This window comes from Fukomys damarensis, unplaced genomic scaffold, assembly GCF_012274545.1.
Source record: "Fukomys damarensis isolate Sample0158 unplaced genomic scaffold, DMR_v1.0_HiC HiC_scaffold_17, whole genome shotgun sequence".
Taxonomy (NCBI): domain Eukaryota; kingdom Metazoa; phylum Chordata; class Mammalia; order Rodentia; family Bathyergidae; genus Fukomys; species Fukomys damarensis.
Genome location: NW_022900929.1, coordinates 21,807,926 through 21,832,325, shown reverse-complemented (window position 1 = coordinate 21,832,325; position 24,400 = coordinate 21,807,926). Strand labels below are relative to the sequence as shown.

The 24,400-nt window shown below is 40.2% G+C and overlaps 1 protein-coding gene across 1 annotated transcript in view; it reads right to left on the bottom strand.

Annotated features, from left to right (window-relative positions):
- Nucleotides 1-24,400, bottom strand: part of Auts2 (activator of transcription and developmental regulator AUTS2) — a 1,133,790-nt gene that overhangs the window by 337,482 nt on the left and 771,908 nt on the right. The window lies entirely within an intron of this gene.

Below are 24,400 nucleotides of genomic sequence, written 5' to 3'. Positions count from 1 at the left end.
TATATTCTTCAGCTGATGTCTTCGAAGTGACCTATATTCTAAACCACCCCCACACATTTATTGACCAAATACTATAGAAGTCATTTTTCAGACTTCTAAGGTATATTTACACACACATATAAACACATCAAGTAAAACAGAGAAGTACATATCATACTCCAGTCTTGCACTGTGCATATACTGACATGTATCAATCTTCCTCTAGAATTACAACGTGTACACATAGAGTGATAGTTACACTTAGAAGTCTTTTTTGTAGACTACAGACATTTTCTTTGGTAGCTTCCTCATAATCCAGAGTAGCACCATAAGGTGGTTAAACCATTAGTCAAGATGAAACCTTCAGGGCCATGCACACCACTGTTTTCAAATCTGTTCTTTCATGTGACGTGCCAGTTGAAATTACTTCTACAACATGGTCAGGACCAACGGGATGGATTTCTAATGTCTTGAATTGCTATCAGCATATTTCTGAGAATCATCTAGAGACAGGAGATAATCCTCTTTAGGTTGGAAGGACTGCTAATTCTTCTACTTGCTGCAAAGTTTTAGAGGACATGTGTGTTTAAACAGGAAGGTGCAGAGCAACAAGCATGTCTGAAACAGCTATGTAGCATGCAAAGGAAGCCCACAACAAGGTATGTGGAAGCGCTTCCTATTTCAGAAGTACACAGTTTCTAACTCCCTGATCACTAGGTGAGAGAGTATCTGACTATTTTCACTCATAATCAATCACAAGCAGCTTCCTCCTAGCCGGGGAGGGAGGCAAGTAATTTACAGCTGTTCTCTGTAGGCAAAACGGTGATGATTATCAGTGATTGTACCTGAGTACCCAGAATGCATCACCAGGTGCTGTTAGCACTAGATGAGCGACAATAGCTGGTGTTTTCAAGGAGTTAAGTGGATACTTTCCTGTTCCCTCTGCCCGAACAGACCTTCCTATTTTCCTTCAGTTCTTATTTCTTTCCACCTTTGTTGGTTTGTCTTCTTATAGGAAGAGCGCAGGAATAGTGTTCATTCTCCACCACTCTTGAATGTCTCCACTGTGGATTTGCTAATAGTGTTACTCTCATCTTAATCTTGTGATTCTCACTGAGCTGGACCCATGGATCATTTCCTGTGTGAGCCTGCAGTCACAACGATACCTACCTTTTTCTCCCCAAGACTGTAAATCTGGAGGGTGGGAGAATTTCTAAGTCATGTTTATATTTCAGCTACCATCTTCTTTATATTTAAAAACCTGCATCATTCTAGGACAAAAAGTTCCATTGACTACTGATAAACAATTGCATTCTTACGTGACTGATGTATATATAATTTCAATACGGCACATGGCATTTATTTTGGGGCAATGCTCAGACTTTTACTTTTCAAGGAAATGTTACTCCCCACCTATTGTTGTTACACTGTTTTATAAAAGAACTCAACAAGAATGATTGGTTTTATTGGCCAGCAAGCAGTAGGACATGGAAACCCTGCAAAGACAGCTGCGAAATGGAGCCTGGGAATGCTGAGGTGGGGAGCACTGTAATTAAAGCTAATTAACACAAGTTCTTCCACTTTGCATTTGGTTTAAGGAGAAAGAAACACTTGCTGATTAATACTCCAAAACCCTCCAATTCTGACAACATTCTGGCTCAATTTGCTGCCAAAACTCCTTGTATCTTGCATTACCTCAGTGCTACTGACTGGGTCCAACTCACAAAGTCGGCTTTGCTCTGCACAACATTAGAGCTATAACTGAGATGAGTTAGTGGCTGGATTTTCCATAACTTACTGATATTTGGCCTGCTCAGTTTTTGGCATATGCATAAAGTCCTTGATGTCCATAAGGAGAATGACAACTTAACAAATCAGTAGCTTTTGGGTACTTATGGAAAGGTTGAGAACAGGCCAGCTGCTTCCTCTATTGGAGGTGATGCATGGTTAATTTCTTTATTTTAGCATACTGTACACAGATGCGGCTGGGTTGTTAATTTTGCTTTGCTACCAAGAGTTACAAGGTATCAGCTATCGCCTGATTTATTTGAAATCCTCCCTGGAACACATCAGAATTTTAATTGTTTCCTGAATTTCTGCAGCAGCACAAGAATTGATATCACTGGAAAATGCCTTGGGTCCCTGCTGACTGCAACTAACTCCCAGTGACTGATTTCCAATTGATACAGATGAGGCCTGAGAGGCAGCGCACACAGATACACCCACGTGAGCTCAGCAGCCCAGTAATGGCTAACAGAGATGATGGGGGAGACCAAACATTTCTTTCCAACAACTCATCAAGTACACTGTTCTCCTCAACAGATGTAACCGGCGGGGCCCAACATAGATGTTGGCAGAAACAGATGGTGCCGCAGGGCAGCTCTCTGTTCCCTGCTCCCTGGGTTGGGCTCTGCAAGATGGGGAAAAGGGCTTGTGTGTGCAGGTGGGTGGGACAGGGCTGTGTTTTCCAGCAGCAGGTAAAATCCATTTGTCACACCAGCTCCAACTGAGTTTTCAGCACAGAAGTTAATATCTGAAACCAATGAGGCATTCTGTCCCACCATCGCAGGGAAGCAGGGGGAAGCCTCTCACTCGTTATGTCCTCTGAGAGGAGGGAGGGACAGAAGGAAGGATGGGGGTGGTGGGTCAGAGAGGCAGAGGTAGGCCTAGCATGGTGGGGAGGCAGATGGAAACAGGCTGGGCTTGCAATGGCTGAAAAGGCTTTGCGTTTTGTAGTTCTCTTTCAAAACAAGATGGCGGGAAGGGGTGGGAGAAGAGTGTTTTCCCTTAAATAGCTTCACGGGGGGGAAGTGTCTCCAGGCTACCACCATTGAACTAGCACTGTTGAACCCTCCACGAAGTTCTTGAGAAAAACAAGTGTGTTTTCTTTCTCTGTTCTTAACAGAGTCTCAGCAACCTCATAAAAGCAGCCTCTATATATTCACTCAGTCTGAAATATGACTATGCACAGTAATAAATTCCCATTGCCTCCAACTCTGAACACTGCCAAGGTAGGTGGCACAGAGAGGATTTTTATGAGCAGGCCTTCAGCTGCCAGGATCCCACCTTCATAAAGAAGAGATTTTAGTCCATTCTGTCTATTTATTTTGTGTAGAGAAATCAAGGGCAATAAACCATGAAGAAATTCACTCTACCTTATTCCATTTCACACTTTTGTCAACCACGCTTTATTGAGTATCTGAATGAATTTTTAATATCATGCCACAAAATGCTTTGGTCTTCTATCATATGCTGGGACTCTATCAATCTGATAACACTTGGGAGTTCTGAGAGATACTCAGCACCGAAGAAAACAGCTTTAAAGTTTAGTCATTCTGATGGAATGTAAAAGCTTATATCAGTGACAGGTTGACAGAAAAAGCTGTTTTCCTTTCCATTTCACAGACTTCCACGTATGAACGCCATGAAACATGTCAGGACTTTCTCTGAGTCTATGAAGACGGAGATGGCATCTGCTCCCAGTGGGAAGCCCTTCTAACCAGTAATACTATAAAATTTCATGATTCTGAATTCTGACTGACATTCAAAAGGGCAGGGAGGAGGTGTTTACTATATTTTATAGGACAACATCAGTTGCTTGTCTTAGCACATAAATATAGTTTTATGGTATACAATGCCACATCAGGCATCTTTCCTCTCTTGCAAAAAAAAACCCCAAAACTCACAATCCATTTGTGTTAAACAAAGAGGTTTCTAATTTTCTGGTATGAAGAGGAGGGAGCTTTTATTTGCATTTTCCCTTAACTGTACACTTTTCCTGACTCCTTTAGAAAGCTGTTGGCATAAAGAGTAAGAGTTCCCACTGATTCCAAGCTCAATCTGTGGATTTTATATTGCAGCAGGAACTACTGCCCCGGTTTCTAATGATGCTGCTGCCCTCTAATATTTTCTGTTGGATACGGGTAGAGGCAGCAGTTAGAGAAAATGTTCATAAAACCTATGAGTAGTGTGGGTTGTGGTGGTTTCTTTCCCCCATGTATCTTCTTAGGTAAAGACGATAAACTGCACTGTGTTGGCAATAAGCAACAATGACAAGTAGGCATATACAGTTGTTTGTGAACATGCCAAATGCCAATAGAGTCCCTTATATCCTCTGTACATAGTCAAAGTCCTGGAATGAAATGTCTTTGGATTAAAAATAAATGGGTGGACAGGGCTGGGCTTGTAGCTCAGTGGTACAGCACTGCCTAGCATGTGTTGGTTTCTAGATTTGATCCCTAGCACCACAAATGCATGTGTGCACGCATGTGTGCACACACACACTTATAGTTGGCAGACAGCATGGCCAAGTAATTCCGAGTATTCAAATAAACCCTGCCCTCTATACATGAACCCCCATTAAAAATAAAAACAAATTGATCCTGATTCAAAAAGACACCACCAACACCGCTGAGTTGGCTACTTATCTCTGAAAATACCCCTAATTAGAGGAGATGGGGTAGATAAAGTAATCTTCAGAACAAAGAGAATACAAGTGAATATTTCCTAAGAAAGTAGGAATATATTTTTTTTTCTAGAAGCCAGAGGAATATGAACAGTAAGGGAGAAGTAAAGAAATTTAGAAAACTAAAATAGAAGCCAACAGCCTCTACTGATGGTGTTCTATTAAGAATGAAGATGAGAGCCAGGCGTGGTGGCGCACCCCTGTAATCCCAGCACTTGGGAAGCTGAGGCAGGAAGATCTCTATGAGTTCTAGACCGGCTGGGCTATATAATAAGTTCTAGGTCAGTCTCAATTACATAGTGAGACCCTGTCTCAACCCCCCTGCCCCCCAAAAAAGGAATGAAGAAGAGATACAAAAGAAAGGACAGTGTCCGATGGATCTTTTCAAGCATATATTCTCAAAGATATGAGAGACTGCCCCTGGGGTAAAAATGATTTCCTGGGAGTGAAAAAAAAAATCATGACTTACAATGCTTGTGCTCTTCTTCAGTGTTTAATCATAGCCTACAAAATATTATTCCTTAGTATTTTCTTAGAGGAAGGGAGGGTAGGATTTTAAAAAAAATCTAAAATGGTTCCGAGGTGAATGGGCATAATGAAAAAGACCTGATAAACACTGATTTAAGTACATTAAAAATTCAGTTCATGTGCCCACAAACCACATTTTTAAAGAACATTTTGTGAAATGATCATTGTAAAGAAGAAAGGAATGAATTATTTGTAAGCTTGTACTGTGGGCTTGCACTGTGCTAGGATATGATATGACTGGCTTTACCTGCACATGGAGACAAAAATATGTTTGTGATTTATCTACTCCTCCTGAAAGTTCATTGAACTAGGTTTTATTATCTATTTCATTTTGCATATAAGAACACTAAGACTTGAAGAGCAAAAGTGTTCTGAGGGTTATATAGCTACTAAGTGGAGAAACCAGAACTTAAACTTAGGTCCTTATTTTTCTTCAAAAATATGATCCTAATGGATTCCCAGTTTTTAGAATAGTCTCTGCCCATTCAAAGGTGAGGGTGGTATGACAGATGATGAATTTTGCATTTGAGTCTTAGACAATGTTATAAAATAGCACAGGCTGAGTTATGGGAGACATGGAGATTAAAGAAAGATAAGATATGCAGAAGAAATTTAAAAAATTACTACTGCTGTTCATGTCACCAAGCTCCTTGGACTCATTCCTGCTTCTTGTTTTTGAACCTGGGTGTGAATGTTTGCAAGCCTCTCCTCAAATCAGTTCTTTTAAACATTGGACCAGAAATCTGACATCTTTGATCTTCTTCCAAAACCTCTCTCCAAACACAAAAGTTGAACTGCAATATCTACACATGTTCAAGAGGACCCAAAGTATCCAGCACAGGGCTGGAGATTTAGCTCAGTGGTTCTACCACCTGCCTGGCAAGTGCAAGAATTCAAGTTCGATCGCTGGTCCAAAAAAAAAAAAAAGTGTTCAGCACATAAACAAAGCTGTAATGAATTTTGTATCAAACATTCTATCAAGCCTTACTTATTTATTCTTTTGTTGCTGTGCTGTGTTTCTCCAGGAAGGAAGACCTTATAGGAAGGGAGAGAGATGCCTCTATCTCCCAGCACCTCTTTCGTAATTTCTTTTGTTGAGAGAGTGGGAGAATAGATGGGAGCCTTGAGATCCACGAGTGAGCATATCTTTGGATATTTTTACATTTGGGATGCGCACTGAGAGGCCGATTTTTGGCCATGTTAGGCAGGCAGGGGCCAGGCAGACACTGCAAGAACTGATGAGAGAAAGGCTCTGCTGTCGGAGTTTGCATCAACATGAAGAGCCAGGGGATGGAATTTAAATCAGCAAGCTACACTGAGAGCAGCAGTGGGACCAAAGGTACAGGGTGGGTAGGGACGGTTGATCCAATTTCAAGTATGAATGTGACTGGCTGGTTGTGTCTTTGCCTCGGGTAGGGATGGCAAGCAATGGCAGAGGGCTTTTCCCAAGTCCTCACATCCTGTGTTTATTCACTTTGTGATTGGATCCCCTGCCAAGGCAACGTTCCAATCAGGCTGCAACTTCTGAACAGGTGGCTCCATAAAGTCTGCTTGTAAAGGGTTACAGGGAACCTTTCCTATAAAATCTGGGTTCTCAGGTCCATTCCAAAAGATCTATTCACGTTGTAATGTTTTGAAGGACAAAATTTATTAACAGTACCATTTCAACTATAGCCAAGCTCCCTCTAGCCACAGCATTATTTTTATGGGGAAAAATATTTAAAATCCAAACTAGAGATACTATAGGAAAAAAATTCTCTCTTTAAGCGCATTCAGGGGAATGTATGAGTTTTCTGATGACAGGGAACAAACTCAGTAATTACTGTAAGAGGCGCCAAATTGGGGGATCATTTATACACTAGGCAATATAATGATGTCTTCATATTTAATCCCCAAAATGACTTTTAGGAGGTTGATAGGACCACTCTCCCTTTACAATAGAAAATTAAGACTCAGAAAGGTCAAAGGATTTTTTCCATGTCACAGTGTTAAGGCGTGAGTATTAACGTGTAGAGGGTAACACAGGCCCATTCCTAAGTGGTTCTTAAAATGTTGCTCTTCTTGCACATAAGCCTTTTTCTCAAAATTCAATCTCCTTCCCAATAGCTCTGAGCTCCAGAACCTTGGAATAGTTTCCTCATTACTTGATGCCTCAGTTCCCTTACTTGCCAAATGAGAGAATGTCTGAGAGTATTCTGAGACAAAATGTAAAATTTTACATGTGTAAGCCCTTTTTACAGTCAGCTGTGCAACAGTATGAGTTTCCCAGAGCACCTTCCGAGACAGCTGACCCTGGTTCACCTGAGCAGCCTCAGCCAGCTGCAGTCTTGCCAGAGTCAGGAATGGCCAACGTTTATCAAGGCCCTGTCAAGACTCAGTGCTTCATGGCATTGTACATAGCATGTCTAAGTAATTCATAACTTCCTAGGTTGACACAAATGTCCCTCTTTATTGTTGTTCACTCATTTTGTTTTCTTTCAGTTAAAAGGTGCCAATTGCTGGGCACCCTGCAGGTGCCCACAGAATATGACATCCTATTTTCACAGTGTGACAGGGTAAAATACAGGCGGAATGTCTGGAACTTTGAGGGCAGCAAGGATCCCAAAGCACTGTAATGATCTTTAATACTTTATATTTGGCTGTGCTGGGCCAAAAATGTGTACAGAAGGGTTATGAGTTGATCCGAAACCTGGGGAGAAGAGTGCAAGAAATGAAAACCTGTCAGTCTCTGTTGGGTACATTCAGCTAAAATGCACTGGATTTTGGAAAGGAAAATTTTTAAAGTGTGTGTTCCCAAACAGTATGAACCCCTTTACATGAATGCGCACCGACACCAGGGGGACAATATCAGACTTGTGGCAGGATGACTGGAGCAGTCACAGTCTGGCCTTCCTTCTAACCCGCAGGTCTAAGGGCTTTGCTTCCTGCCTTGGCCATGAGGTCAGCAGCCTCTTCCCAACTGTGCCACCTGCTCTTCTTCAACCCTTCATCTGCAGATGCCTGCTAAATGGAAGCTTTCTTCCTGCTTCCTTCTGGATCTTTTCCTCTCCTCTCTGCAAAGTCTCCTCTGTCTCCACTGTGACCTCTGTGTGTGACGATGGCCTTTCAAATTTGTATCCACCACGGCCATCCTCCTAGCTCTGAACCCACAGTGCTCCAGCTCTGTCCTTTCAAACACAGCTCATCCCCTTCCCCTGCTTCCGATTTCCCCACACCTACTTTGGTGCCACTGGTGTCATAGGCACAGACACCAAACTAGTGTCTCTCAGATACAGTGACCACCTGGAAAAGCCTTTTCACTTCGAATTGAACATGCATGCTTCCCCAGGAGGTACCCATGTGTCCCCCTGCCCATACTTTAGGGGGCTGTGGGAAGGCAAGCATAGCAGGGGGAGCAGGTGTGTGCAATCTGAATAAGGTCCCCTGGGGTTCTGGTACCTCTCCCCTCACACCTTGGAGAACTGCTTCTCTAAACTTTGACATTATTTCTTCAGTCCCATTTCTCCCTTGCATTCTTCATCAAATTGGTTACCCACTCCTTGCTGACTGCTTCTCAGAAATACCTCCCATATCTGATTCTTCCTTTCCTTTCCCACAGCCCCCAACCTCATTATCTCCTGCTGGGATTGTTGTTGCAATTGCTTGCTAGCAGGTCTCCGAACCTCCAAGCTCTCTCCGCTCCAATCCATCTTGTACACTGCTGCCAGATTAACCTTCTAAAGCAGCAGTTTCTAAACTTTGGTGTGCATTAGAACCACCTGGGGAGCTTGTTAAAAATACAGATGCCTTGACCCCAACCTACAGATTAGGACTGAGGGGTCTGGGCGGGGCCCAAGGTATATGTATTGTTTAACAAGCTCCCTCGTGGTTCAGAAGCAGGCAAGAGTAGAGAATCTGGCACTGCTTTCACCAAGCATCCCCTTCACAAATGACTTCTATGGCTCCCCATGGCCTGGTGACCCCTTGTATTAAGGGGTGATGGTACAGTAGACAGGATGCAACAAGTCTGCTTCCTCAGTCTACCTCCCACTTGGCCCAAGGTTGAGTCCTAAGCCAAATTCTGAATGCTGCCCCTTCTCTCCTAAACTTGTTTAGCTGTTTCTGTGCCTTGGATATTCTTTCCTTACTTCCATCCAAATTTGTGACAGACCAGAGGTGGGAGACTTTGGGGCAGGAGGATCTCATGATTGGGTCCAAGGCACCATCTTAGATGGCGCAAACATCTTGGCATAGGAATCTAAACCACAAACAAGGAATGCCTCCAACTGTGTGCGTCTTACACATGTCCTATCGTTTATTCCTCAAGACTACCCTCTGTGCTGGGCATAGTGCCACATGTCTATAATCTCAGTACTTGGGAGGCTGAGGCAGGAGGATTCCAGGAGTTTGAGGCCAAACTGGGCTACACAGTGAGCTCAAGGCCAGCCTGAACTACATAGCTAGATCCTGTTTCAAACAAACAAAACAAAACAATTCGCTAAGGTACTACTTTATCCAAGGATGTTCAACAACACAGAGGCATTTGTTGATATTCAAGTCCAGGCTCATCTGATATTAAATCTAGAGTTCTTCCATCTAAAGTTGACCCTTGAACAACTCAGGGCTTAGGGGCACAGACATACCCCACAGCTGAATGTTTTCATCCAATAACTTTTTTTTTGACTCCCCCAAACTTAACACTAGTAGTCTGCTGTTAGCCAGAATCCTTAATTATAACATGGGCAGCCCACTGATGCATATTTTGTGTGTTATATGCATTATTCATGAAAACTGGGAACCACAAGTTCATTTTTATTTTGGTGGTACTGGGTGGGGATTGAAGCCATTATCTTTAACCTGAGCTACAACCCCATTCCATTGATTTTTTAAAACTTTGAGACAGAGTCTAGCTAAGTTGCTAAGTTGCTCAAGTGAGGTTCAACTTGAGATTTTCCAGTCTCAGCCACTCAGAGTGCTAGGATCACAGGTGTGCACCACCACACCCAGCTCAAAGGGTCACTTTTTACTGCAATATGCAATTTACTGGAGAGACCAAATGCTCTTGTGAAGTTGTTCAGCATCACACCTCCCTGTAAGGGGACACTTGCAATAGCAGCTCAGAAGATAGCTATAAAATTACTACCATAGAACTGTATGTATTTCATTTTATACAGTTATGATTTAACACTATATTTTTATGTTTGTTTACATATCTGTCAACTCTGGATAGTGTCATGTATAATCTGCTTGCCTGTATAAATTTTGGTAACCACTGGACTTTTGCCTGCTGGATATCAGAGGTAAGAAATACTGTTTATAGAAATGAAAAAAAAATTACAGAATCCCTTTACTTCAATTTCCTTGTTCCCTGGTATATTCAGTCTTTTCCATTCTCTGAAAAACTGACTGAATAATAACACAGAGTGTGAAATCTATGGTCTTCTTTTGCTATTATTTAATTTGACTGCACAGTTTGGACCACCCAAGCTGAATGGTAGGCTTACTATACTCATGTATCCTCCCTACCCAATGTTGTATCAATTGTGCTGGGTACTATCTAGTTTGATGAACTATTTGACTCTACTGATGAACTATGAATATGTACAGAGAACTGTTGCTTCTATAAAATAAAACAACAAGAGATTGTTTTAAATACAAATGTAAGAGACTTAGAGAAAAATGTTCTATACTTAGAGAAAAAGCAAATGTAAAAGATTGGAAAATCAAAACAAAATCTTAAATTTAAAATAGACAGGTGTCTCAGTTCTCTCAACTTAAAACAAAACTGGAAATATAGAGGACACATTAGAGATGGGAGTTATACAAGAAATGTGTTCCACAGTCTAACAGGCAAACTCATAAACAAATAAAAGGCCTTGGCCACACACAAAATGTACATAGAATGTCATAATATGGAAAGTCAATCAAAGTAATTACAAAATGAACTCAGAAGGGATCTAACTATAAATCTACAACTATGCAACATCTATAAGAGTTGAGAAATGACACCGGAAGTGCAATATTTACAAGAAAAGATTGATGAGCTGGGCTTCCTCACAATTAAAACTTTATTCCTTGAAAAATACTGTTTAAATGGTGGAAAAAAGCTAAAAATTAGAAGGAAACACTTCAAAAAGTATGTGTATCAAAGGTTGTATAAATAAATGTATATTTTATATTTATTTTCTCTATTACATTATATATAACATATATTGGTATGTCTAAAACTCAACAATAAAAAACTACAAAAATTCAAATTAAGAATGAACTCATGATTTATACAGATCCTTTACCAATGAAGATATACATATTGAAAAAATGCTCAAAATAGTCATTAGTAAAATTAAAATTATAACCCTAATTAGATATTAGTACTTACCTATTGGACTGGCTAAAATGAAAAGACACAAAGTGCCAAGGAAGATGTGGAGGCATTAGAACTCTCACACATTACTGGTGCAAGTGTGAAATGGCACTGCGATTATGGAGAACAACTTGACAGCATCGGAAAACATTCAACATACAGTTGCCATATCATCTAGCCATTTTATTCTAGTTACTTGTATACTAGTGCTCATAGTTACTTTACTAGTAAAGCCAAAGATATTAAATAACTCAAATGTCCATCATAGGTGCAAAGATAAATCAACTATAATACATCCTTACAGAGAAAGAAGTGATCTCTCCATGCATACCACAACAATCTGGATGAATCTCACAATAATTATGTAGAATAAAGTAAAAAGAAAACAGATATGATATGATTATAGTGATATACTAATCTCTATATATCAAGAAATCTAAGGGCTGAGGGCGCAGCTCAGTGACCCAGTATGTGCTTAGCAGGAGCAAAGCCTTGGGTTCAATATCCAATATCAAAATCATAAATAAATTTAAAAATAAAGTTATCTGCACTCACAGAAAGTACATCAGTGGCCATTTTTATGTGTGTGTGTTGGGGAACAGAGTGATGAAGGTGCAGAAGGGACATCAAAGAGGCATGAGAAAACTCTGAAGTGAGATAGATATGGTCATTAACTTTTTTTTTTTTTTTTAGCAGTGCAGGGGATTGAACCCAGAACCTTTGCATGGAGCTCTATACCTAGCCCTTTATTTTATTTTATTTTATTTTATTTTTTTGTCTTATTTTACTTTATTTTCAGACAGAATTTCACTAAGGTGCCCAGCCTGACTTCAAACTTGGCTGGTGATGTTGTCATGGGTGAATACACACAGTGAAACTTGAAAAAAAAATGTACCCTTTAAATATGTGCATCTTAGTGTCAGTTAAACCTTAACAAAGCTACTTTAAAAACCTGAATGTAGATAACATACTCTTTTTTATGACTTCTTTTAGCTTTCTCAACATTTTCACAGGCTAATATAGTTTTCCATATATAATATGATATATTTATATATACCTGACAGTGGAAACGAATCATCATTTAGAGCTTAAAAAAGCATACTTAGAATTACGGAAGATGTTTATATAAAAAGCTGAGGTTGAAGAGAGTTAGCAAGGTTCCCAGCTCCACATAGCTACAGGGCAGTACTTGGGAACAATTCCCAGCATCTCTCGACCTTGCAAGGTCCCTGAACCTGTAATCTGCATTCACCTACAAAGTCCTTATGCACTGATAATTCCGAAAATAATCCTCAAAGAAGTGACACTATCACCTCATGTTCCCCTGATATTAAAGACACAGCAAGCAACCGGTTGCCAAGTCCACTTCACAATATAGTATCATCCAGGAGAGCATGGTGCAAGTCTGCACACTGAGCTCAGTCACATTCTCTGCTCCATAGATACATGATCCATCTATAGCCTGCTTTTATCAGAAGGGTGGCCTACTAATGATGACAATGGTCCTGATTAAACTCACAGTGGGCAAAGAGAAGCTGACAAGTAGGAAAAAAAAAAATAAAGCACAAGCTTCGGAGATGTATTTTGGCTTAAATCTAAGTTTTTTAAAAAAAACTCTTTTGAGTAAATTTGGTTCAGGATAACTTCTGTAAGCTTAGTTTCTCTAAAAATGAGATACGAATATTTTCTCTATAGGGTAATGGCAATGACTACATGAACACACATGTAACCATCTAGGTCAATGGGAGACACATAGTTCATTCATGATAACATTCATGATTAGGGGAACATTGTGTGGTTTTAGAACCATGATTATTAATTCAGTGATTGTATCACAACTCCTCTGTTGCCATGGGCTACATCATAGTTCTGTCTCCAATTCTGTCTCCCATGGGTCTTGCTATACCTCTCCCACCGCACAGGTCAATGTCCCCTATACAGAAATGAATCACTGGTCTAAGGGGGCCCATGTATTGGTGGGAATATGTCTTATCTCTTAAAACTTTGGAACACAGTTTTCTCCTACTCACCTATGTCTGCTGATACCAGTCCTTCTAAGGACTAATACAGGCCATGTAGGATGACAGCTGACAAACTTCAAGTGAATGGCTAAGTACAGTGGTACTTTGTCAATGAACTTAATTCTTTCCATGATTCTGACTGGAAACTGAACTGGATGAGAACTAAATAGAATACAACAATTAGGTTCAATGTTGACCTTACACGGAAATTTGATTTGGTTTTGGTCCAGTTCCACTTGTGACCAAAATCATGGAGAGAACTGAGTTTATGAACCATGATGCCACTGTATATCCGGCTTGGGAAGGTTAGCTTATCTATGAAGAGCCTGGGCTTTCAAATCAGAGTCTTTGGGCTCAAGGACTAGCTCTCCACAGTATGTAACTTCTCATGCCTTAGTCTCCTCATACTTCAAACGAGTGTGGAAGGAACAGCTTGAGACCTTGACATGCATGACATGAATGTTTTGGTAATTATTATTAATATTGGTAATCACCTGTAAGAAACAAAGCAAGCAGGGGGATGGCCTGGTGTTTCATTACTAAATAATAGTATATGAACACCAATCTACACACCTGTGCACATGCATATGTAAGGTGAGTTCTCAAGGGAACAGAAAAGAGCCCGCCTTTCAAAACAACTGCTAAAACCTCAGGGAGACAGGTATCAAGCAATAACAACCAATAAAGCTATTTGTGAAGCAGTATAAAGAGAGGTAGCTGTGGAAGTCAAAATGAATAGAACAGGTTTCCAACCCTTACTTTTTTGTTGCTGAAAACATGTCAAGGTGAATGAAAAAAAAATGCTTCAAGCTGCTACTTGCCATGAGTGTCAGGGCTCACCCTGTCTGCTTCTGATAAAAGACAGCCTCAGTACAAGGAATGAGGGGAAAGTAAAGAAGAGAAGAGGCAAATTGGATGCTCAACAAGCTGGCTTTCAAAACAGACAGGTATTAAAGGTTCACAGTGGGGAGGAGGACTGGCTCCATGTTACAGAAACCAAATTATTTCAAAAGCAGAACATATTAGTTGCATGTGCTGGCATAGGAGGCTGTCTGAGAGCAGGGAAGCACAAGAACCACACAGAGAGAACCTCTTTTATGATTAATATGTGCTCTGCTCTCCCAAGGACACTGAGCCAGATCAATGAAGAGGTGTTTGTGTGCCACAGCCTGCCTGGGATAATGAGGAGCCACAGGAAAGTGCATACAGCTCTCTCTTTGGTTCAGAAAACCCACTCATAAGCCAGGCTACTTCCTATGATCCCAGAAAGTTCCAGCAAAATACTGCATTTATACTTCAGGATAAACCAGCCTGTGGGACAGATGAACATAAAGGGCAGGACTCAAAAGCTGCCACTCTGGTGAGAACTGCTAGTTAACAAAAACACTATTCCTCTCCTCCAAGCCAGCACACATGTGCTGGGAATCTCCTGAAAACAAGCTCCTGAAGAAGACATATGGTGCTTACTTGCTAAGAAAGAGTGCTAACAAGACAAACTGAGAAGAAGCGAGGGAAAAGCTGATTAAATTTTTTAGTTCTACAAGGAGGTGAGATTTAGGCTGGAGGACAGGAGTGGGCTCCTGTGTACAGGCATACTCCTCATGTACCTCTTTGGGCCTGTTTTCCTACAGGCAGAGCAGCAAAATCAACACAGCCCTTTGGTCAGGAGTGGTGAGCTGCCTCTGCTAGGAAGAAGAGGTGAACTTCCATCTATGGCTGATATCCTTGTGGGGTAGGAATGGCCCAGTGGAAAAAACCTCTGTAAACTTCTTGAAAAACACATTCTCTGTGGTGGCTCTAAATCAGCTAGGAATGGGGTCACTTTCAAACGCCCACTAAAAACAGGAAACTGAAAACCTCATGCTGCAGAGCATATCTGGAGGGGCGAAGGGCTTCTAAAGACTTCTGGAAGATGGTGGCTCACTGAACAATGGTATGTTAAAGCAAGAGCAGTACCAATGGAAAGCTGAATTTTATCTTAAGGACCTGCTATAGTTAGCAGGCGGAGGCAGGCTGAGTATGCATCAGTTGGTTTTCAAAATATGTTATTTACAATACGCAGCAGATGTTCTTTGAATTCTAATGTGAAAATACAGGCTTTTTATTTTTTACTGACAGACTAAAAAGTACACTTAATATAATAATCTTGCAAAGTCCAAAGATTACCTCACAGTTTGGAAAATACTATGTTGAGTCATTAGTCCCATTACTCAGTATTTTCAAAACTCACCAGATAAATATGGTACTCTGAGACTTCCTGGTAACGACCTTCTATTTTTTGCAAGGAAGAACACAGCAAGGCTTCCCAGAAGCCTCAATTAAATCTGGAAAATGTTTCTATGATATTCTGAAGCACAATACATACACACATGCTGAAATGTTTCAAGAGATCTTTGCTCATGGATGAGTCTTTGCTGTCATTCATTTACAAAATAGAATGTGAGATGGGCAAGAAGTAGTATTTGCCCTCAATGAGGGCAAGAACAGACAAGCAAACAGTTAATTACAAAGTTATAGAGATATGTTTTACATATGGCTATACTTTTATATATGGCTAGTGTTATGGTTTTTGTCTAGATGTCCCTCCAAAGCCTCATGTGGTCATAGGCTATTTTGGAGGTGGGTGAATCTAGAGTGTGTGATGCTAGGATTAAGGGCATGTGATTATCAAGCCACTACACGGGAGTGATTGGTTTGGCACCACCCTAATCTTGGTAGTCTGAATAAGATAAAAGGAGCAGAAAGATGCTGTTAAGGTCCCTGGAGCCAGGTGATTATGGACTGAAGCTTCTACAAACTGTGAGCTAAATAAACCCCTTTCACTCTAACTTTGGGTGTTGGGTATTTTGTCTTGGCAATGAGAGAAAAGTAACTAAGACAGCTAGCATAGGATGCTATGAGAGTACCTGACAAGTTTTGATCGCCAGGCAATTAATCAAGCCATGGGCCCGTGAAAATCTCCCAGGAAAGTCTTCACTAGAGGAACCTAGGAGCTCTCTGTGATGCTTGCATGGTGGGGAGGGATTCACTGGTGGGCCTTCTGGAGCAAATGAGGAAGAGAGTTGGGTGACTGAGTGAGTGGCAGCAAAATAGAAAAGAACTTGAGCTCTGAGTCAAACAAGCTCTCTCGTGCTCCCCATCTCAGGTAACATACTTTCCTTAAGAAACACCACCATCACCACCTCCACCACCGGGTTAATCCAAGTTTGCTGTGAAGATTTACTCAGAACAAATAAAAATGTATGGCACAAAGAAGGAATGTGCTAATTTTTTCCCCTTCCTTAGCATCTTTAAAACCCTTCAAGGCAAATGCTTCCATTTCTGATCTCACCTGGAAGAATAAATTACTTGGAGTGGACTATTGTTCTACAGATACCCTGCAATTGTGATTGTGTAAAATATTCATAAATATCCTCTCACAGTAAGGGCTTGAACTCCACAAAGGGTCATGCTTATGTTATTAAATGTAATACATGGGCTTTGTCAGGTGAGTGTTATTGTATTTCCTTTGTCTGTAAGAGAGCTGTTCATTCATTCAAAATTCAGGTATTTTGAAATATTCATTCAAATAGCCAATGTGTGTCAAACATTTAAAGCACAGTATGAGACACTGTTCTGGGTTCTCAGCACAGCAATTCCCTTAATACTCTCACTATACAACATGGGAAAGAGAGGCACTAACAAATACAGACAATATATTTGCAGATGTGATGATACAGATTCTGATTCAACTGGAGTGGATGGTGGCCCGTGCAGGTGGGATTTTAAAGCTCTGCAGGTGATTCCAATGTGCAGAGAAGGTTGAGAACAATGTCTAGTGCATACTGCTTCTTTGTAAGTTGTCATGAGATGGTTTCAAAGTAATAAGCACAGATACATGATTCCCAAGCTCTGGAGTGTATCAGAATCAACAAAAGGCTTGAGCTCCTTTGCACAGGACATAGACTGGGGCTCTGTCTTTTTACCACATGTTCTAGGTAATTCTGAAGCACAGGGCATTTTGAGAACCACTGCTCAACTACTTGGTATAGAACATGAATAAAGCAGAGAATTTGACCTGTGGTCACAGAAGGGAGAAATTACCTCAATTCTCCCAGCTCTGCTTGACCCTTCCTTGTACATCAGCAGAATTCTGGCCTCTCTGTACCTGGGTTTGATCCAGTGCTTGCATTTTAAAATTTCTCCATGTGGTTTTCCTTTAGCTCTTCTCACTACTGCAACTACAATGCAGAGTCCTGGGGGCCAAATGTTCTCCTGCATATACCAGGATCTTATATTCCAAGAAGCACGAGGTCATGCAGTGTGGGGTTATTGCTTTTTGTTCACAAGTAAGAAAACGAGGGTCAAGGAACTTGTCCAAAGATCCATGGTTGGTAGAAAGGAGAGTCAGGACTCAAAACAAGGTTTTCTGACTTCCATATTCCTTTCACATAAAGTGTGGTTCTAGGGCTTGCACCTGGTAATTTGCTACAAAAGGCAAATTCTTGTGCAGAATGCAGTTAAATGTTTCTTTCTAAGCATGCTGGAGACTTCTAAGCAAAATGGAAAGTAATGGAGAAGCCTGTGGGCTGCTGTGGACACTAGGATGAATCCACAAAACAATAAGAAAGTACATGTCCTCTTCGCCCTGGTCTCCTGAGAAAGATTAAGTGGAGATGAAACACCATCTAAAATATGCATATCTGCCTGCATCCTCCTTCATAAGTTTCAGAAAAATTGTCTTCATTTGCAGGCACTGAAGACTTGATGAATAATTCTAGTCTTTCAACATTGCACTCATAATTTTTTGCAATGAAAAGTTACTGTGAAATAGAAAATGAAGTCTTTCACTGGTACCAGCCAAACCTACAAAGTGGCTCCTTTATGATGAATTCATGAAAAATTTAATGTTGTGAGAGAAGAGGAGGGTATTTACAGTATCTGAGCTTAGCAAAGAGGAACAGAGAGCCAAAGTATGATTTCTTTTGGCTCTCAAGGCACATGGCACACAAAATGTTTCTATAAAGTGAAAAAAAAGGCAGATTTGGTTCTGAGTTCAGTGAAATATCATAATTTCCATTTGGCTGTTTTTAGGCACTTGCCTTTTTAGGCAACTCCCCATTTGAAGGATAAGTTTGGAGCTCAGCAGCGTCACCCACCTCCTTTAGAACAGAATGAGAGGATGCTGGGCTGGCCCACCATCTCCACAACACCAGGCAGGTTCCTGGACTTGCCAGACGGGGCCAGCTACGTGAGATGATAGCATCTGTGAGACATTCAGAAAGCAATTTTTCCTGGGTTGGCAGCTCAAGACACTGAAGGGTTCGGTGAAAATATGTTTTTCTCTTCTTAATTCCCACTTGTCAGTGGTTCAGTGATAACGACAAAGAGTAGCTCAGGATGAGGCAGAGTCTATTTTTTGAAAAATTAAGAAAGTGAACCACACTGTGGCTACATTTGCTTAAGGTTAAGTTTTAAGAAGGGAAGAAATCAAAATTTAAATTGTCAGAGTAGACAGTGCTGACATGAAAAGGATCATAAAATGCAAAATTAAAAGGGGCCTTGATCAACCTATACTTTTTGAGAGGCTCTTTTCCAGCTAAGTATGTTGCTCTACCATGAGCTTCACTTGAAGAGAGGCAGTCAATCCCATGTTGGAATGGATCTCATAGTTTACAGTTTTATTCCCTAATTAAGTTTGAATTTGCTTGTACATGTTCTGCCCTCTGAGGAAATACAAAAAAAAAAATTAATCTTCTTTCATATGATAGCTCTCTGTATATTTAAAGACAGCTAACCTGTCTCTTTGTCCAGGCTCTGCCACCATCCAGTACCAACATTTGTTAAACAATTACAACTCTTCAGAGAAAAGAAAAAAAGTGTACATAAAGAGGGGTGGAGGGGTTGAAGGAAGCAGAGGGATGGAGGGAAAATAGGAACCAAGATATATTAATTAAAGGTACAAATTCCCAATGATGAATGTCATCATATTATATATCTAAAATGTACCAATAAACTTAATGTATAAAAAAATCACCAACTCTTGAGAATATATTTTCCTCATTATGAACTGGACATTCAAATAACCTGCTTTCTAACACTGTATTACTATAGAGAGGATTAGATGTGAGAGTGACTTGTAATGGTGTAAAACATCATGCAAATACAAGGCACTGCAGTATGACGATGGGAGGTTCACTATAATTCTGTCATGGTTCCTTCATCTAACCCTTGTACTTAGATTGACTGAAAAATGCTAATAGTTCAGAAACTACTAAGAACTATCTTGACACTGACATAAAGCCTGTCATCCACAAGTTTAGCATTTTTTTATATCTTCTATATTTCAGAGGTTAAAAAATTCATTCACTCAAGAAGTATTTATTCAGAATATATTATGTTTAAGATACACTATCAGCTGTTATAGGAGTGAAAATGCAAGGCTGCCAGCTTTGGGGGTCTGCATAAGACAAGCACATAAATAACTGTAATACAAGACAAAGTCCTTTCCCACATCTCGCACAAACATTAAATTCTGGAAATCCAAATGAGAGAGAGACATAGATACTATTTTAAGATTTTATGGAACTGAAGGAATTTGAAGGATGAGAGGAATTCAACATATACAATCATGTTGGCAGATATAAAAGACATCATTTTAGATAAAAGACACAGGATGAGCTAGAGCTTGAAACTCAGGAAATTAGGGAAGTAAAAGAGACAATGGTCAGTATTTTGTTTAGGCTAGAACTCAGAAAATAAAGAAGAATGGAAAATAAAGCTGACAAAATTCAAGTTGTAGAAGGTCTTATATTTCAAGATACAGAGTTTAGAATGGCTTGAGGAATTCGATCGATTGTTGCTTAGAAAAATGATATAACCAGATATGTGTTGAAGGAGGATTACTACCTGGCAGCTATATGTAAGATGGAATGGAACAGAGAAAGAATTGTGTCTAGTGATAAAAGCCAATAAAGACTTGGACCTGTAAAGGGCATTGAGGAGTAGAGACAATGAAAGAAGAAATACTGCTTACAAAGAATAAAAGAGCTATCACATACATAATAGCTGTCATCTTTGGTAACCATGGAGGTGATAGAAAAAGAAAGAAGTCAAATTTTCAACCTTGGGTCAAACTATGGCATAAACTTGGGATGACAGAAAGCCTGCCAGGGTATGAGTTCTGTTTTAAGCAATGAGTCTGAGGAACTGGCAGGACATCCAAGTGGTGAAGATAGTTTTGGAAGTTATCCATACAGTTAGGAGCCATATGGTGTTGTGAGACTAGAAAGTGAGAAAATAGAGAGACAGAAAAAAGTGGGCACCCATATATAGGAAGGCACTGAACACTAGAGTCAAAGGTATAGGGAGAATGTGGAACAGTACTGAAGCCAAAGGAAAAATAAGTCACAGGGAGGAATTGGGGAAGGTGACTGAGCTGCACAATTAAATGAGGCCATGAAATACAAGGAGAGAAATTTCAGTAAGAGTAGTGAAGTCAGAATCATGAGTGCAAGAAGTTAGGTGGGAGTATATGGAAAATAAATAACAGTGAAAGCAAACTGCCTTCAAAAGGTTTAATGGTGAAGAGAATGAGAAAAATATAACAGCAGCTTGAGGAGGCAGCAGGATGGAAGCAAATTTTAAAAACTGAAAGGAGTATTACTGTGGATTAAGGAAAGAAAATGGAGATACAGTCAAGAGTTAGTTCTGAAAGAGGAGAAAGGAAATGGAATAGAGGGTACAAATGAGAGTGTTCACCTTAGAGAAAAGGCTAGATGTATATTATTTTGATGAATGAGAGGGGGAAACAGGAGAAAATATTGGGCAAATCTGAGTAGAGAAATATGATGTTGAGATAGTTCATTTTGTGGCCAAGTTGGGGGAAACTTACCATAATGATGTTTGAGTCTCTGAAGAATTTGAAGATTGATAAAAGAGAAGTAAAAACCACAAACAAGGGGATATAAGTTAATGTTACAGAGGATAAAAAAATTTTTAGGAACATAAAACACATCAAATTCAGGAACCCTCATTTAAAAAAATAACAGTTATTTAAAGACATAACTAGACTCATGTTCAGTCAGCTCAGAATTATTTCAGAGGTGAAATAGGCAAATCCATAGAGACAGAAAGTAGAAAAGTAGCTACCAGGGGCTGAATGTGATTAGCAGCCTAAACCAGTTCATTAGAAAAAGGAAACAATGAAAAATATAAGCTTGTTTGCTTGTCAAATTTTATTCTGAAATTAAACAGCAGTGATAGCTGCACAATTTACTAATTGGCCTATGAATACACCCCAGTTCACTGAATGGTGTTTTTAAAAGGATGAAAGTTATGGTATATCCTAAAGCTGCTTTTTTAAAATTAAACATAATATTACAGAGTAGAATCTATGGACATGGAACTGTACTAAATGATGTTTCCTTTCCATACCTAAAAAGGCTCTTGTTTTATATTTTGCAAAACACTTTAAGTTTCCTTGGAGCATCCATTCAAAACGTGATTTTTTTTTAAAAAAAAGATAGCCCAGGAAGGACATATCAAATGGCTCAGTATTTACCCACAACTGCAGTAAAATGGTTAATGCTGAGCTTTTTAGTACTGTTTTCTTCTAGTATGCTTTTAATCAGGATTTCCCAAACCAGAGTCCGCAGACAGGTTGTATGCAAACCACCTAGAGAATAGTTGAAAAGAAAGAAATTACCAGGCTCTACTACTATGGGTCTTACAAACTAAAATATGTAAGGATGGAACACCAAAGTTTACACTTTTGTGGAAACTTTCAGGTTGGCAGACAGTGTTTCAAATCCAAGCACACTACTGCATAGAACCAGAAGCAAGTGGCGACTGGTAGCATATTTGCTGACCAGTGCTAGGGTGTGAAGCAGCCCAGGGCCTCACAATTATTGTTCTGTAACAGGCCATCAGAAAGAGAAGTTTTCCAAATACTGACTGCTATAGTTCATATTCATAATAGCCTTCTTCTTGGTCCTTAAAACTCAAAAAGTCCTTAATGTCATAAGGACATTTTCTAATTTGCTTTTTGAACACTTCTTTTGTAGCAAGACAGGATACGGATGTTATGCCTCACAGATTGGGCCACGTTGATACTGGTTGAATTGTTTGGTAGAATGAGAATGCCAAACACTTGCAATTTAAATGCCAAGACACAGTAAAATATCAGTGTTATGATTTCTTAGAAATCAAAAAGATAAAAACAAAAGCCAACTACTACTCTCCAGTGACAACCTAATGGCTTTTCTCTTCACGAATGAGCCTCTTGCTTTCATCATTACTTTTGTATCCACCAAGAAATCAGCACTTGCTTAAGCACAAAGAGAGAGTGGTATGTTCAGTGAGATAAATCATGTGGTGAGTCTGCACTACATGAACTCAGGAACCCAGGCTGTGGGTCATGTATATCACCAGAAGGTGCACCATGACCCTAGAAGAAAACAAACCTCGTGGTGACTTGTCTAAAGTGCTCTTTCATCTGTCTACTCTAGTAACTCAGAAAAAGTAATCTTTGCTAGTTGTTACCTACTGTGTCTCCAATGTGTTACAAGCCACGTATCTTCCTTCTCTGTGTGGATGGTACCAAACTCTTTATACTCAGTTTGAGGACTTCACTAGTACCTCATTCTTCTATTGAATCCCAGGGAGAAATAAAAAAGTTCCTTTTCATGACAAAGATCTGAGACTCTTTTTTGAGGTTAGCCTGTCCACTATCCAACAGCAAAACAAACTCTAGATTATTTTCAAGATCATATTAGTAGTAGAAGACAGAAGCTCCGAAATTCTCCACTAACAATCCCAGGCGTTCCTGTAGGCCACAGCACCAATGCATAAAGAAAAGACCTCCAATCTGAGGGCTGCTCTTCCTGTACAGACAAGCTCTTGGCACAGGCAGCAACATACACAGCTGCCTGGAGCTGAGCTGGAATGGCAATCATCTTTGTGTGGCACTGACAGGAGTGGTATTTTGCTGTAGGCCCAGCTTCGTTAAGATGGCAGAAGGAGTGGCCTGTCATCCAGAATTACTTCTCAGATCCCAATTATATGTTTCAAAAATATCACCTATTAAGACCCAAACACTTTGTTTGCTGGTTGCAGTCCTTTGAACAGGTTACCATGGATTTATGCTGGCATAATGGGCCTGCATGATGTATGTTTCCTGTCACTGCTGAAACAACAGTCAGTGCGTCTGAGTAGGCCCACCTGCCAAGCAATATGTTCTCAATCCCTCAGGCAGAGCGGTGCACTGCTCGGGTAAGAAAATGTTCCCCCACTGAGCAAATGGCAGAGCCTTGGAACGCGGGCAACAACGAGCGCATGCGCACAGAAGATCGCAGGCACTGGGCAGGAGGGGTGGTAGGGAGGGACAGCGAGGATGTTCCCGTCAAGCTTCACTTCACTCTGACAAGCAAACAATCTCATGTTTTTTCTTCTTCTCTTCTCTCTATTTCCTAATGAACTAGCTAGCATAGGCTGCTAATCACATTAATCATTAACAGAAGTGGATGGAAGTTGGCTAGGGGTCGAGTGGGAGACTGGCTTCTGAAGCCAGTGATGGAGAATGGGGGATAATGTTCCGAACAATACAGAAATGGCTTGCCTTGTAGTGGTTAGGTATTCTGTTAGAGTACAACAGCACAGGCTGATGAAGATACCACTTCCCAGTGGAAGGGATGTAGCAAACCAAAAGTCATTCATCGCACTGACTGATCTGAAAGTTCACTACCATCCTGATTTTGCTTGTCTAATGGAGATATTTCTAGACAGAGAGGAAGGCTTCACCTTTACCTTGGAAAAACAGACTTTTTGTCAAGCACAGGCACAGGGTTTTTTGGCAGAAAATGCTCTGGCTAATTAGTGATAGCATGAAGTCTGGGCTGTGAGGAATGCCTCGGAAATGCAGAACAGATTCTGCTTTTTGCTACTTGTAAGAGAGAAACTGATAAATACATTGCTTTTTAAGTGAATAAGGTCTTTGCAGAATGTAACAAGGAACAATAAATGGCTTTCTTATAGGGATGGAGGAAAAGGCTATTTAGAAGTTTTTTTTTTTTTTTTTTTTTTTTT